Source organism: Rhinopithecus roxellana, chromosome 2, assembly GCF_007565055.1.
Source record: "Rhinopithecus roxellana isolate Shanxi Qingling chromosome 2, ASM756505v1, whole genome shotgun sequence".
NCBI lineage: Eukaryota > Metazoa > Chordata > Mammalia > Primates > Cercopithecidae > Rhinopithecus > Rhinopithecus roxellana.
The window spans coordinates 84,742,421-84,758,781 of record NC_044550.1 but is presented as its reverse complement, the minus strand read 5'-3'; the positions used below and the strand labels follow the sequence as shown (position 1 = coordinate 84,758,781).

At 40.6% G+C, this 16,361-nt stretch overlaps 1 protein-coding gene across 1 annotated transcript in view; it reads right to left on the bottom strand.

Annotated features, from left to right (window-relative positions):
* The window catches only part of ARHGAP10 (Rho GTPase activating protein 10), a 336,548-nt gene that overhangs the window by 220,663 nt on the left and 99,524 nt on the right, over nt 1–16,361 (bottom strand). The window lies entirely within an intron of this gene.

Sequence of the window (16,361 nt, the reverse complement as noted above, 5' to 3'; positions counted from 1 at the left end):
ACAAGAGTGATGATAAAAGAGCACAGCATTAGGCTTCCAAAAAGGAAAAAATTAGTATTTCATTTCCCTCTTCCACCCCACCCAGAAAGAAAATGAACAACATATTTAGCGGCTTTATCTCACTCTGCCAATGCAACAATTAAATCACTTCTCAACTTATTAAAGCACTAGAACTCCATAAATATTTTCAGGGAAGAGGAGGTGGGCAGATTGCCAGTGAAATGTGCAACACAGCCCCAACTCTCTTCCACAAAACAGCAAGAGGGCTGTCTGTAAACAACAAAGGGGTCTATCACATTCATTAACAGAACACTTCTGTTTGAGATTGTTTTTTCCTTCCCCCTCCTTAGAAATTTAAAATTCAATTACATTCCTTTATTGATAATCAGACTACATTATGTAAAGAACTAGGACTGTAGCTACTTGTTCAAATACAACCAGTCTGCCCTTCATTACAGAAACCCCCTAAGGATTTAAGGTATATTAGCAAAGTAGAGTCACTGGAGGCTCACAAAAAAGCCAAATGCTTGGGCATGTTAGCAAGCATGACATCAGGGAAGCTCACATGAGAGAAGCCATACACAAACTCCAACCACAATCACATTTATTTCTTAAGTTGGCTGGTTTGGGGCTTTTCATGTTAAGTCACAAAATGCTGAAAATGCAAATAAAAGAAAATATTCATCGAAAGAAAACATACTTAGTAACAACACACTGGTAGGTAGTGGCTTCTCACCCTTTGTTTCCAGGAGACCAGAACTCTCCAAAATATAAAAGAAAATCTCAAAACATTATTTAAGAATGTGCCATCCCTCTTTTTAGAAAGGTGCTCAAAAATCCAAGCTTAACATTACAGAAAAAATAAGTGATTTGGAATAGATCAAGATTCTTAATTTAACCAAAGGCTCCTCATCAGTGTTTCACTATGTGAGGGTTTCTCCCAAACAGACCATTCATACTCTAAGGTAGGGAACACTCAAAATAAGTGACTATGCCCACTTTCAAGATGCTCAGTTTCAACTTTCTACCCCAGGCTAACCCCTGGATTCCCCTCACTCCCACCTGGATAATTTGCTGCTTGGGTGTAAAATAGCTGGGGCAACAGAGATCTAAAAGAAAGAATTAAGAGCAACAACTAGCCAGGGAAAAGTGATCATCTTTCAAAATATCATTTTTATCCTCTCTACATTTTAGACCATGCGACCTACAGCAATGGCAAACCAAAGAGTCCTACAAAGCACCACAAGCCAGGAATCCTGACTCCCCAATATGGAATGCCCCACGTTCCATTTGAGAGGGCAGATACAAGAAGTGCTAGAATACATTAATCGATTTACACAGTGTCTCACAGATTAACTTAAGGCACACTAATATGAGCACCTGTGTCATTTTTTAAGTTCCCACATCTGGATCTACCCAACTAGTGTTCCCAAATAAACCTCCATATAATATGTCTTCTGTGAAACTGTCACACTCAAGAAAGAAGTCAGCCCAAAAGGAACTGCAGGGATCACAGAAGCTAACAACTGCTCAAGTTCACAGAAGATAGTAATAGGGATTCCAAGTCACATAAGTCTGAACCCACCAAGCATAACTACCATGCAACATGGCAATAAAAGTACCAAAGAGGTGCTTCCCCAAAGTTGCCATCTTAATAAACTTTAAATATGTGCCTATTTTACGAGATAAATAGCTGTTGAGCATGCAATGCCAGGTGATAGGGATATAGCTATGAACAAAACAAGCACAGCCCCCTGCTTTCGTGGAAATTACTGTTTGGTAGAGAAGATATAAACCAGATACATGAACACCTAAGGAGATACATAAGAGCACATTTTAGTAATTCCTTCCAATGAAGAAAAGTAGGGGTATGGTGAGGAATGCATTAGAAATGTGTGCAAAGAGCTTCTTCAAAGTAGTGACATTTAAGCTAAAACCTAAAAGGTGAGAAGGAATCTGTGGTGCAAAGGGCAAGGGAAATTGTTTCCTGCCGAGATCAGCAGAGGCAAAGGATGAAGGTGAGGAGTTTGAGGATTACAGGGAATGTCAAAAGGCCAGAATGGCTGAAGCATAAGGAGCAATTAAGTGAGCCCGTAGAGCTGAGTGATGGCAGGGAATCAGAGCGTGCTGGGCCTTGTGGGCTCTGGGAAAGGGTTAGCATTTTATTTGGGGTACAATGCAAAGCCACAGGAGGGTTTTTAAGCAGTGAATTGACAATGATAATTAAAGCTTTTCAAGATTACTCTGGCTGCTGAGGGAGAGATGAGAGGTACAGAAAACTGGAAGACAGACTCATTAGGAGGCTTCTAGAGTAGTACAGGAAGAGATGGTGGTGGTTCAAATGAAGGCAACCAACAACAGAAGTAAAGAGAAGTAGACAGATTTGAGAGAGATTTGCAGGTGGAGTCAAAGTAATGAGAGATTGACCGAATGGAAAAGGTGAAGATTTCCAGGATCCCTCCCAGATTTCTGGCATGAACAAATGAAGAGATAACAATACTAGTTATTGCCAGGCACAGAAAGACAAGCATCACATGCTCTCACTTATTTGTGGGATGCAAAAATCAAAGCAATTGAACTCATGGAGATAGAGAGTAGAAGGATGGTTACCAGAAGCTGGGACGTATAGTAGGGGGGAGGTAGGGATGGTTAATGGGTACAAAAAATAGTTTGAAAGAATGAATGATACCTAGTATTTGATAGCACAACAGGGTGACTACAGTCAAAATAATTAAATTGTATATCTTTAAATAACTACAAGAGTATAATTAGATTGTTTGTAACACAAAGGATAAATGCTTGAGGGGATGGATACCCTATTTTCCATGATGTGACTATTACGCATTGCATGCCTGTATCAAAATATCTCATATAGCCCATAAATACATATACCTATTATGTACTCACAAATCCTAAAAATAAAAATAAATTTAAAAATAAAAAATAAAGGACATTATTTACTGAAGCAGGGAAAATCTTGAGGGAAAGCAGCTGGGAGCACACACTAAGGGCTCATGTTAAATCTGAGATGCTGAGAAACGCCCAAGATCTTAGTAAAACAGACTGTCAGAGATACAGGTCCACAGCCTAGAAGAGACGCCTAGGTCAGAGATACCAATTTTGTCCTCATCAGCAAGTAGATGGCATTTGAAGTCATGCAAGTAGATAGGCAGGACGGTAGAAAAATGGAAATGTCTCAGACCAAGTACTTAGAATAGGAAAAGGAAGAACAGACGGAAACTATGGCAATGAGACTGGAGAAAGTTATCAAGGTGTTGGATAAAAGAAGAAAGAGGTTCAGGCCTGGCACGGTGGCTCATGCCTCTAATCCCAGCACTTTGGGAGGCTGAGGCTGGCGGATCACCTGAGGTCAGGAGTTCAAGACCAGCCTGACCAACATGGAGAAACCCTGTCTCTACTAAAACTACAAAATTAGCCAGACAGTGCCTGTAATCCCAGCTACTTGGGAGGCTAAGGCAGGAGAATCACTTGAACCCAGAAGGCAGAGGCTGTGGTGGGCTAAGACGGCGCCACTGCACTCCAGGCTGGGCAACAGAAAGAAACTCTGTACCCCTACCCCCCCAAAAAAAAGAAAGAAAAAAAAAGAAAGGAGTTCAGCTGTGTAGGCTGCAGAGACGTTAAAGAAAGAATGAGAGCTCAGCAATATCCATGCCAAGGTGGCAGAAAGGGCCAGACTGGAGTTGATTTATGACTGACAGCTGAGACCATGTGGGGAACAACCCTTCCTCAAAGAATGACCATGCAGGGCAGTACAGAGAGAGGATGACTGCTGAAAGAGAACATGCCATAAAGTTAAGGCATGTATTCTTTTAAGACAGAAAGCTGGTATTTAAGAGATGAGAGGATGTCTAAACGCCCATGTGAAGAATCCAGAAAGAATGGTTCAAAGTCTCTGACATGGGAGGAGATGGGATGCTGAGCATGCATGGAGGGTTGGCCTGTCATAGAAGTCAAGATCCTTCCTTCCCTGTGATAGAAGGAGAAAAGGGGTGCCAGTACAAATGGATTTGTGGGCTTCGTGACAAAAAGCTGAGAGTTGCTACCAGATGGCTATTTTTTCCCATAAAGTACAAAACAAGGTCACTTGCAGAGAGTTTGGGCATGAGAAGTTTCATGCCCAACTAACAGGAAGAATGAATGAAAGAATCATTACAAATGGGACAAACACTTCTTAGAGAAACAAGAAGGCCTTTTGAGATAGGTGAGGAGGAGTTGATGAAGATATCATCTGCCTTATTGTGGGATTTTCTCCAGCAAGGGAGGGAGAAGGTGGGTGGCCGAGTTCATCCCAGGCGAGTGTTTCTAAGAGATGTGAATGCGTCAGCACAATATGACGTGGTAGGCAAAGTGCTGGCAAGCTGCGTAGAGCTACTGGGGAGCAGAGGAGGAAGGTCCCCTGAGTAGGAGAAGACTTCGTGAAGGAGATCATGCACAGCTCAGCCTGAAACAGAGGGAAGGCGTTCTTCAGGCAAAGGCCTTCCATGCGGAGAGGGGAAAACAGCAATTTCAGGGCACAGAACCTAAGCAGCTCAGTGTCACTAAAGCAGATGAGGAAATCAGAGAGGATCACAAGACAAGGCGAGAGATATCGGATGGTCTCCATGAGCCATCAGAATGGGACGCCGGAAATGCTCAGAAAGTAGATGTAGGTTATCAATAATATGGATATATGAAGGCCTTTTAAAATAAGAACCCCAAAACTTCATACTCTGGAGTAAACACTGTCTTCCACCAAAAGAACCAGGCTACAAAGGTTACACCAGAGCAATTTTAGGTCATTATATTTTTTCTTCATTTGGAGAGTTAATTTAATGCAATATCCGTCGGAACTCCAAAGGCTAACACTGGAGTAGAAAAAGAACATAAGGGTTTCATGGCCAGTTGTGGTGGTTCACACCCCGTAATCCTAGTACTTTTGGAGGCAGAGGCGGGTGGATCACTTGAGGTCAGGAGTTTGAGACCAGCTGGTCAATATGGTGAAACCCCGTCTCTACTAAAAATACAACAAAATTAGCCAGGCATGGTGGCAGGCACCTGTAATCCCAGCTACTCGTAAGGCTGAGGCAGGAAGAATCGCTTGAACCCAGAAGGCAGTGGTTGCAGTGAGCCAAGATTGCACCACTGCACTCTAGCATGGGTGACAGAGCAAGACTCCAACTTGGGGGTGGGGTGGGGGGAAGAATATAAGCGTTTCTGCCTTACTGTCTTCAGATCAATAAGCAAATTTCCAAAACAAGGATGGTAGTAGTTGTGGCAAATAACACTACATCCAACTCATTAATAAAATTTTTTTTATTAAAAATACTTGTAAGAGCTTAAAATTCATAACGATTTTCCTTCTTTAGCAAAGTCCGATTTTAAAACTTCTAAACTGAACCTAAAAATTATATTTAAGAACAAAATAATAAAGGAGCCAACAAATGTTTCAATAAGGCAATGTCAACTGAGCAACAAGAATTTTCTTTTTCTCAAAATAGACTGGAAGCTCCATGGAATCTCTCAGTTCCTGCTATAATTTCACAGATATATTATATAATATTTGTTAGTAGTAAGTGTTAATGATGTTTCCTAATGCTGAAACATGATTCTTCTTTCCCAGCAACTAGTGAACATCAAATCTAGGACTGTCCCTAAAACTTAAAAGGCAATTTACAGTGATGACAGTTTCCCAATGACAAGGAGATGGCTGAAGCAATAATACTGAGAAAAGTTTTCAAATACTAACATATTAGAAATTAGATAAGAGAATGAGTATAGAATGTGATTTTATAACCACACATACAGATTACATAATCATATTCCTATGAATTACTTGAACCAGCCAAGAAAAGAAGTCACAAAATGCCTTTGCTAATGAGCCTTGGAAAGGGTTTTGGATAGTTCTGCTTGGAAACAAAAGACAGCTTCTTGAACATAAAATAATCAGATGCTCTCTCCTCAGAGAAGGAGTCAGCCAACTTTTTCCATGAAAGACCAGGTAGTAAATAATTTAGGCTTTGCAGCCATGCAGCCACAGTTCCAAGTACTCATCTCTGCTGTGGTAGCACAAAAGCAGCCACAGACAGCATATGAATGATGGGTCCAGGTGTGTTCCAACGAAACTTGACTTACAAAAAGAGGAAGCAAGGTAGATCAGGCCCATGGGTCACTGTTTGCCAAATCCTGCCTGACAGGATCATCTTGAGTATCACGGCAATAAAATGCTCTACTTATGCTTACCTTGTATTTTTAAAAAATATACATTTAAAATATTTGCAGCCAATCAGAAGTTGGGAAGGAAGGTGGAATGGTGGATAAAAGAATCACAGTTCAAGGAGCTCTCGAGCTGAAGAGAGGGACTCAAAAGTAGTGCCGTTAGGATTTGCCTGGGATAAGCAATCTACAGGATGCTGAAAGGCAACTGCCCAGGTGTCCAAGATGTCTCGAGAACAGGTCATGTGAATTTCATACTGGGCTCAAATCTCCTAAAATGTTCTATTAACTGAAAGTTTAACATAAGTCAACGGAGCCACAAATTGGTCCTGTAACATACACAGGTTACACTTACCGCCTGAATTCAAACAAGGTAAGCACTCGACTGCATCCCCCATCAGATCAGAGCTTACCTCAACAGCACGGTTACCACATTTTAAAAAAGTCATTTAAACTGGGGTAAAGCAGGAATGTAACCAGAATGCTAAAAAGGTTTAGGAGGAAGAAATTTTAAAAAACTAGATGTTTCATGTGAGTGGGGAGGAAGAGAACATTTAGTGGAAACATGAAAGCTGTCTTTAAATATTTAAATGGATATTGCATGAGAGAAGAAAAAAAAATCATTCTGATTTGCTTAAAGGGAGCAAAGCCAGGTTTGATGGGTAGAAGCTGTAGAGCAGCAGATTTGGGTTTCCTATCAAAGGGACTCAAGAGAACTATAACGAAACAGGCTGCCTGGCAAGGTGGTGACCTCCAGCTCCCTCCACATAACCAAGCAGAGACTAGAGGACCAATGACCAGGAATACCCTCTCACATATGCCTGCACTGGGAGAAAGCTAGCCAAAAGGACAGCGGAGGTCCTCATCCACCTCCATCAATCTGGGATTCTAAATGAGCTGGGAGATGCAGAAGTACAAACTACATTTCCATGCTGTAGTTTTGAGAATCAAGCTACAACGGCAAACTAGAGAATCCATTAGAACTTCACGATTCAAAGTAAAAGGGCAGGATTATTATATAACAGTGTGGAGGATTAAAATGTTTCCCACCATTACTCACGTCTGAAATCCTTTTTCGTCAGACATTCGGATGTAAGGATGTTAAATGTATAAAAAGGAAAGGAAAATTATGTTATCTTAATCTATCCTCCAAGCTAGAGCTAAAAAATCTGTTGAGAGTAACAACCAACCTGCAGAGAATCTGACTCCACTGTGGGGAGGGACCACTCCAACAACTTCATATTCCCCCACACTGCAGATCAAAGTCTAAGTTCTGATGTCGTCAATTCTAAAGACAATAGGACTTAGGGCTATAACCCCACACTCAGTAAAAACGCAACAAAGGCATACCTACATCCTATGATATCTTTAGTAACCATTTTCTAAAGTTTCAGTCCAGGTAAAACTGAATAAATCAGTATAGCTACTAAATCACACCTTTCTAATTACTCAGTACTAACAAGGATAGGCTGAATACAGTGAAACAGAAGGAATTTTACATCCGTTCCCCGAACGCTCATTATTTTAAGACTGGATTCCAAGTGTTTTTGACCCCAGAGGAATGCATAATCTGAGAACAAAGGAATATTTCCCCTCTTTTCTCCCATGATCTTCCAGATACTTCCCATTTCATTAAACTAAAGGGAAAATTCTATTTTCCAATTCTAATGTCAAGAATAGCAGCAAAGAAACTATTCAGCAAAAACACAGTTCTTATTTTTCCTTGAAACAGAATCTTAAACAGTGCCTAGAAACTTCATAGATAGATAGATAGATAGATAGATAGATAGATAGATAGATAGATAGACAGACAGACAGACAGACAGATAGACTGAGACAGATCTAAACATAAAGGAATCTTTTTCCCAAAATGATCTGTCGGGGAAAAAAAAAACTTGCCTCGTGTAAGAGTTCTTAAGAGTCTTCTAAAGGAGTGGACTTCCCATTATTTTGGTCAACAACTGTTTGAGGAATCTTAGCCTAAAACAGCCCTAATCATTTAGTTTCAGATACTTAGAGATTACAAACAGGACTAAGTTACAAAAACAAGGGGAAGCTAAGAAATTTAAGATATTTAGTTACAATTCCAGAGATGACTTCAAACTTTTGTATTCAGTAATTTTATAAAGCTCACTTTAAAAGCAATAAGATCAGTGGTTACATTAAGCAAATCATAGCCTAGGCAACAAGGCATAAACCCCATCTCTATAAAGAATACAAAAAATGAGCCAGGCGGGGTGGCATGCATCTGTAGTCTCAGCTAGCCAGGAGGCTGAGGTGGGAGGCTAGCTTGAGGCCAGGAGGTTGAGGCTGCAGGGAGCAGTGACTACACCACTGCATTCCAGCCTGGGCAACAGAGTTAGACCCTGTCCACCACCTCCCCCCGCCAAAAAAAAAAAAAAAAAGAAGAAAAGAGATCATGAAAACACATCCCAGAGTTAAGTTTGTGTGTTTTTTTGTTGTTGTTTGTTTGTTTTAAGAGACAAGGGTCTTACTCTGTCACCCACGCTTGGAGTGCAATGGTGTGATCACAGATCACTATAGCCTCGAAATCGTGGTCTCAAACAATCCTCCTGCCTCAGCCTCCTGAGTAGCTGGAATTACAGATTCAAGCCATTGTGCCAGGTTCAGGAATAAGTTTTTTAAAGAGACTGTCCAAATGGGCTGCTAACATGTACTTTTGACTTGAGATAAAATTTACAGTGAAAGCATCAGAAAGATTTTAAAAGATGCTATATAGCTCAAAGAACTCAGGCAGATGTGGCCATCAATGCTCTGGAAAGCTGTACTGAAAAATCAGAATGTATCCATGACGAATATACTAATCCCAAAGGTGCCAAGAGTTGAGACAAATTTTTTTATTAAATAAGTGGGGAAAATATTTCTAAAATATATGCGGATTTTGCCTATTTAATTTTAAATGTGGACACATATTTAATCAAGTAAATGATGAAGGTAGATATCTGATTATCTAGCAGATGTACACAGGCATACCTAAAAGTATACATGTTGAAGTTGTCTAAAAGAAGTGTATTACGTTTAATCTTCTGGGGAAATAATGTTGTCTTACAATCAGGCACATAAAGGAATATCAGTCCTTTTGGGCTGCCCAGCACTTGAAACCCCTTCCTATGTTTGAGGAATTCTCCTTTCCATTGAAGCAAAGCCCACCTCCCACCATAAAAGCCAAAAATGACAGACGCTGGTTTGCAGTACGGTAATGACACCTGGCTAGGGTTCCACTAATGAGATGCTCCCATCCAAGACTTTGATTCAGAAGCTAGTGCTTTAAAAAAAACCAGCGACCAAAGAGACTCTAGCGAGGTGGCAGCAACTAGTCTAATTTCCAGAGGCAGCAGTTCTTCCAACAGCCACTGGGCAGTGGGGCTCTTGGTGCAAACTGTGGTGTCCACATCCAGTGGCAATAGAGGTGTCTGCTCTAAGCCCAGCTCTGTGGTACAACCTGGACATCATTTCCAGTCCCTCACATCTTTTAAAGATACTACAAGATACCCAATACCCTTTAATGAATTTCCTTTATGTTCATATTGGCTAGTGCTTGCAACTGAGAATCCAGACTAATAAAGGATTAATATTTTTTAGAATTTCAGAACCTTATAAACAATCTTGCCAAAATGCTTTCGTACTATCTTTTCTCTGTACTCCTAACACAAGAGTTCCCCTAATTAAACCAACTCATTATCAACTGATTACATCACTCTCCTTCCACACTCACCCTTTGGTACCTCTTTCTCCATCTATCCAGCCTCCCTCTCCTATACCTTCCCCATCAATCTAGGCTCAAGTTTTAATAGAAAGATTAAGATGGCCAATAAACTTCCCTCACTTTAATACCTGACATAAGAGAAAGTACAAGAGTCAAAAGACCAATGTTGACAAAAAGTGAAAAAGTTTCACAATCAATTTTGCTTTAACAGCCCTTCAGCAGGGAAAAATAGGAGGCCAACGTGTTTTCATTTTGGCTCTGCCCTAACTAGTCCTATTTTTAGATCACAGAAAATAACAATTTCCTTTTGTTACCTGAATATTCTCAACTATAAGGCAGGAATAATACTTTCTCCCTACCTAAAACAATAAAAAAAAAAAAAAAAAAGGCACATCATACTTGAAGCAATTTTAACTTCCCAACAAATCCCAGTATGATATTTTCTTTTCAAGCACAGCTCAAGCTAATCTAATTTTCCCAGTAGAGAAAATAATGTAAAAACAAAATTCAGTTTTATGATGGTAATAGCTCAAACTCACTAGCTAAGTACTAGCCAACTTAGTACTTAGATTTAATGAACCCATGCACAAAGCTCTAACTGGGACATAGGTGCTCAGGTGCTATAAATTAATTCCACAGGGTTTAAACTTGAAAATCAGGAGCCAATTAATAGGAAATGGCTGTTGAATGCCTGATTCAGACCAAAGAAGACTCGCGTAATGAGTTACAAACTATATATCCCAAATTGACTAGTTCCATTATCACACTTCTGCTTTCATACAGATAATCCAAGAATAAAATGTCCCCAGTAAGAATTTCATCAACTTTCAATCCTGAACTGTGAAAAACTTGAAACCTAGTCCTATTAAATAAGAGGATTACGGCTGAAATTATAACAACTTCTGGTCTCTGATTTAATTCCCTGAATATCTGCCTATGAGCTAGCTCTCTCAAAAAAAAAAAAAAAAAAAATTAGGTCAACGTATCACCAAAGTCTACGATTCTCTTAGTATCTATGTTCTATGAACAAATATGTTAGAGTCTGTTTGCCTCCCACAAAAGAAAAGCTAGCATCCATTCTGAAGGACATTAACTGAAAAAAGAAAGCAGAAATTTTATTCGGATTATTTAAATCAAACACAATCTACCTGTAAAGATTTGTTTTTAAGTACGCTTAGGAAAAAACAAGAATCATAAAACAAAAGCTACTGAGTATTTAAGGAATGAGTCTGCCTAATACGGACGTGCAGATACTGAAACTCGATCTTCCTTCCCTCTGTGCATAATGGACAGTAAGAACCTCGCTTCAATATTTTAAATAAAATAAATACTTGGGAAGAATATTATGAGAGGAAATAAAAATCCCATAGAAATGAAAGTTTCATGAGGCAGAATTTTGATTTTTTTTAGTTTTACATAAGAGAAAATTTTAGTTTCTGAAGTGAAGGGTATGACTCAGTGGCACAGCTAGAAATGGAATCTCGTGCATACTAAGGCAATAAACTGTTGAACCAAAAAAATTAAATAGGCCAGGTGCAGTGGCTCATGCCTGTAGTCCCAGCACTTTGGGAGGCCGTGGCGGGCAGATCACCTGAGGTCAGGAGTTCAAGAGCAGCCTGGCCAAAATGATGAAACCCTGTCTCTACTAAAAATACAAAATTTAGCCGGGCATGATGGCACATGCCTGTAACCCCAGCTACTCAGGGAGACTGAGGCAGGAAAATCTCTGGAACCCAGGAGGCGGAGGTTGCAGTGAGCCAAGATCCATCCTGCCACTGCACTCCAGCCTGGGCAACAAAGTAAGACTTAAGAAAAGGAAAAGGAAAAAGAAAAAGGAAAAGGAAAAAAAAAAATTTGAGAGAAGAAAAGAAACATTCAGAAAAGAATGGCTTTAATCAATGACAAAAGCTTTTCTTTCCAGCCCATCTGTGATGCCCAGGGTAAGAGAAAAAAGTGGCAATCAACAGTAAAAAAAAGGAGGGGCGTGGGGTTGAGAGACTCTTGGGAATTCATTCTCTACCAGGTGGCCACTAGCTGAGCACTCTGGACAAGGGTTTCCTCATTGTATCCTCAGGTGTGAGAACACGGTAGCTCACAGTAGGCAATCAAAATATTTGTTTGTAAATGAAGTGGGATTCTCCTATAAATTTAGATAATTTAAAGAACAGCATTTCTACACAAAAGCAACATTTTCTGCTTATAGTGATAAAAGGAACCGATGAATGACAATGCTAAGTACCCTGAATCTTTTGGTCAAAACAGTTCATTTTTATTAGTCCAGGTCCTCTACGAAGCAGACACCAAGACAGGATGAGACACACAAGAAATTTATTAGGGGAAACATCTGTGAGAGAAAATGGGGAAGGGGCCAGGGAAGACTGGAGGGGCCATCAGACAGTGATGCAGGTCTGACCCAGGGGAAGGAGACAGGGAAGGAAAGCATGGGTACATGGGTGTGGGTGTGGGTGTGGGTGGCAGTGTGTGTGGGTGGGGGGGTGTGTGTGTTAGGCTGCAATGCTGTTCTGGGGAAAGTCTGACAAGGCTGCCATTAGAAGGCTTGGGACATTCAAACAAGTTGAAACTTAATCCCCAATCTGGCATTATTGAGAGGTGGGGCCTTAAAAGATGAATGGATTCATCCACTGATGAATTAATAGGTTAATGAATTTTATTATTTTTTTTGAGATGGGGTCTCTCACTCTGTCACCCAGACTCAAGTGCAGTGGCACAATAATGGCTCTCTGCAGCCTCAACCTCCCAGGCTCAAGCGATCCTCCTACCTCCATCTCCCAAGTAGCTGGGCCTACAGGTACGCGCCACCACCACACCTGGCTTCCCCCCGCCCCCGCAGAAACAGGGTCTCATTATGTTTCCCAGACTGGTCTTGAATTCCTGGGCCCAAGCAATCCTCATGCCTCACCTCCCAAAGTGCTGGGATTACAGGTGTAAGCCACCATTCCCAGCCTAATGATTATCACGGGAGTGGACTGGATTAATGGGTTATCACAGGAGTGGACTGGTGGCTTTATAGAAAGAAAAACAAAGAGAGACCTGAGTCCCCCAACCTTGGACTTCTTAGCTTCCATAACTGTAAGAAACAAATTCCTTTTATTTACCTAGTTTCAGGTATTCTGTTATAAGCAACAGAAAACAGACAGACAGGCAGAACGTGGGAGGCGTGGCTTTCACACTAACACCCACAGAGCAGCTGGGCCTGATGATAATCAATGTCACTCCTCCTTCCTCCATCTGACAGGTGCCCATGGCTGCCACAGCTTCCAGACCATATTTTCCCACTATACTGGCATTTTCTTGAATCTCTAACACAATTTCCACCACCAACTTAACATATATATCATTGAATCTAATCACCAACTGTAAAACACTCCATTATTTTATATCCTACCATAAAAAAATCCTGCTAATCTTGAAATAATAGCATAACACTTAGCACTTTTATATACACTGAAAAAGCTCTTTGAACGGTATGTTTTCATCATGTGTCCCTCTTGTGCATAAAGAAGTAAGCAAACTACATTTGTTATTTCTAAAACTTCTTCAGAGTCCAACTCCTCTGAATGACTTTTCATCTCAGTCATCAAAATCTCATTTTCCCCACATGTATTAGTCTGTTTTCACACTACTGTGAAGTTACTACTTGACACTGGGTAATTTATAAACAAAAGAGGTTTGATTGACTCACAGTTCCACATGGCTGCAGAGGCCTCAGAAAACTTACAATCATGGCACAAGGTGAAAGGGAAGCAGGGCACATCTTACATGGTGGCAGGAGAGAAACCAAGTTCAGTGGAAAATGCCACTTTTAAACCATTAGCTCTCATGAGAACTCCCTCACAATAACAAGAACAGCATGGGGAAAACTGTCTCCATGACCCAGTCACCTCCTACCTGGTCCCTCCCTCAACACACAGGGATTACAATTCAAGGTGAGATTTGGGTGGGGACACAGAGCCAAACTGTATCACCACACATAATTTCCTCTGTGCAAATGAGAATACTGGAGATGAATTATTTCTTCAAGGGGTGCTCTTAAGGAGCTCCATTCTTGTATTCAGGATTTTCTTCCAAGATGATGGCAGGCACCCACACTTTGGATACTGATACCAGCACTTCCTTGACCTAAGCAGGTCTCAAAGGAAGGTTTTCAAAACAACCACCAGGATTCATATTTCTGCCTTAAGTGGTCTGTGGACTGAAATACTGAGGAGCTACATTTGTCCAAAGAGTAAAAGAGAAGTAACCTCATGTCCCTTTCATGACTGCTGCCTGGTGGACAGCAACTATAAGATACATATCCATTTCACTAATGTTCAAAGGTGGAAGGAAAAATATTATGTCTTACAAAGAGAAAAGGCCAAAGCATAATGTCTTTAGGATACCAGAAGATGTGAAAGATTCTACTTTCATCTCTGTCACGAACTTATTTAGTGATGTAGATCAAGTAACTCCACCCTCCAAGAGCTCCACGTTTTTGTTTTTGTTTTTGTTTTTTTTTTTTTTTTTTTTTTGAGATGGAGTCTTGTTCTGTTGCCCAGGCTGGAGTGCAGTGGTGCGATCTCAGCAGCTCACTGCAACCTCCACCTCCTGGGTTCAAGAATTCTCCTGCCTCAGCCTCCTGAGTACCTAGGATTACAGGTCCCGCGACCACAACCAGCTGATTTTTGTATTTTTAGTAGAGTCAGGGTTTCACCATGTTGGTCAGGATGGTCTTGAACTCCTGACCTCAAGATCCACCCGCCTCAGCCTCCCCAAAGTGCTGGGATTATAGGCGTGAGCTACTGCGCCCAGACTCCTCTTTTTTAAAAAATAAAATTAAGTGGTCAAATATAAGTTTCCCTAAGTTCTTTGTTTTCAGAGCCAAGGCTACACCATCTAGTATTTTCATGACATGGTCTAGAGACTGATCATAGGTACCTTGGCTCATCTCAAAAAATTTTCCTAGTGAAACAGTAGACTCAGCTGCACACATTCCCAATAATGGAATCACTCCTCTGGATTAGACAATTAAATTAATGGGCTAGTTAGATTCTAGGGTCCCTTGCATGTGTGTGGGTGAGTGGGTGTGTGTATGTTGGGGCAGTCGGGGAAGAAGAGTGCAGAGTTGGCTGATTCCTCTTCTGAGGCTGATTCCTCAGAAGCACAGAATACACCCTAAGGATAAGAAATTCAGGAAATGTAAGTTTCAACAGGGAAGTAGCATCTGATGATGACAAGGCTGGAAGGCCACATATGATAATGAGTCACCAACAGAGAGGACACTGAGTCACAGGGCAAGGACTTGCAGGGAAAGGGGTCCAAGAAGGAGACAGGCCTCCTGCCTAAGACAATCTTCACTCATTTTAGAATTTTGATTTGAGTTATTCCGGACTGTAATCTCTACAGGATTCTGAGTCAGTAAATTAAACTCTCAAAAGGTACGTTCCTGAAGAACAGGTTTTACAAAGACATCCCTATCCGACTAAATAATAGGCTTATGGGAAAAAGAGAATTGTAAGAAAAAGCAAGTCTGTCCAATTGTAAAGGTCAGTTCCAAGGAGGAAAAAGTCTTCATAAAATTAGGTCACTGACAACTTTTAAACCAAACTGAGAAATGTTTTCACAAATAAGTTCAAGATGAATTCCCCCCATTCTGAATGTGCCTGCCAACAGAAATCCACAGAAACTGTAAAATAACTGATTAAAACAAGCTTCACATGCCACATAAACCATTATAAGTATAATAAGATGAAACTAAAGGCATAATCTTTTCAATGGCATCTAATGCCTTAGGTACTTATCATCCTATAGGAACTCACAAGCAATATTAAATACAAAGTAAGTAACACTAAAAATCCTACTAAACCTATTCCATTAACACAAACCAGCTATAGTCTCAAATCCTTTGGAAATGAGAAGTGAAAGCTTATGCTTTCGATCACTATTTTAACCTCCTGACAGGGACACAGTCATCACAAAACAATGTAGAGCGTTTCCAACTTCCAGACAGTCTAGCCCTAAGGAAAGGATTGCCAGCCAAGATTTCACTAGCACCCCAAGCCAGCAGCTGATTTCAGCCTGCTTAAGAATCACCTGGAGAGTTTCATGAAAGACCAGCTGACAGTTCTGAGTCAGCTGACTCAGTAGTTCTGGGGTGGGCCTGAGAATGTGCATTTCTAGCACATTCCTAAAGTGATGCTGGACCAGGGACAATACTTTGACAAGAGCTCTAGGGCATACTAAAGAAAGAATAGCATATTCTCTCCTAAAACGTGGAATGCATTTAACTCATTTTAACCAATATATATTCTTTTAGTAATACTCTGAAACACTTTTAAAAAAATATTTAGGTAAGTGCAAAAGTTAATTGTGGTTTCAACCGTGTGCGGTGGCTCAGGTCTGTAATCCCGACACTTCGGGAGAC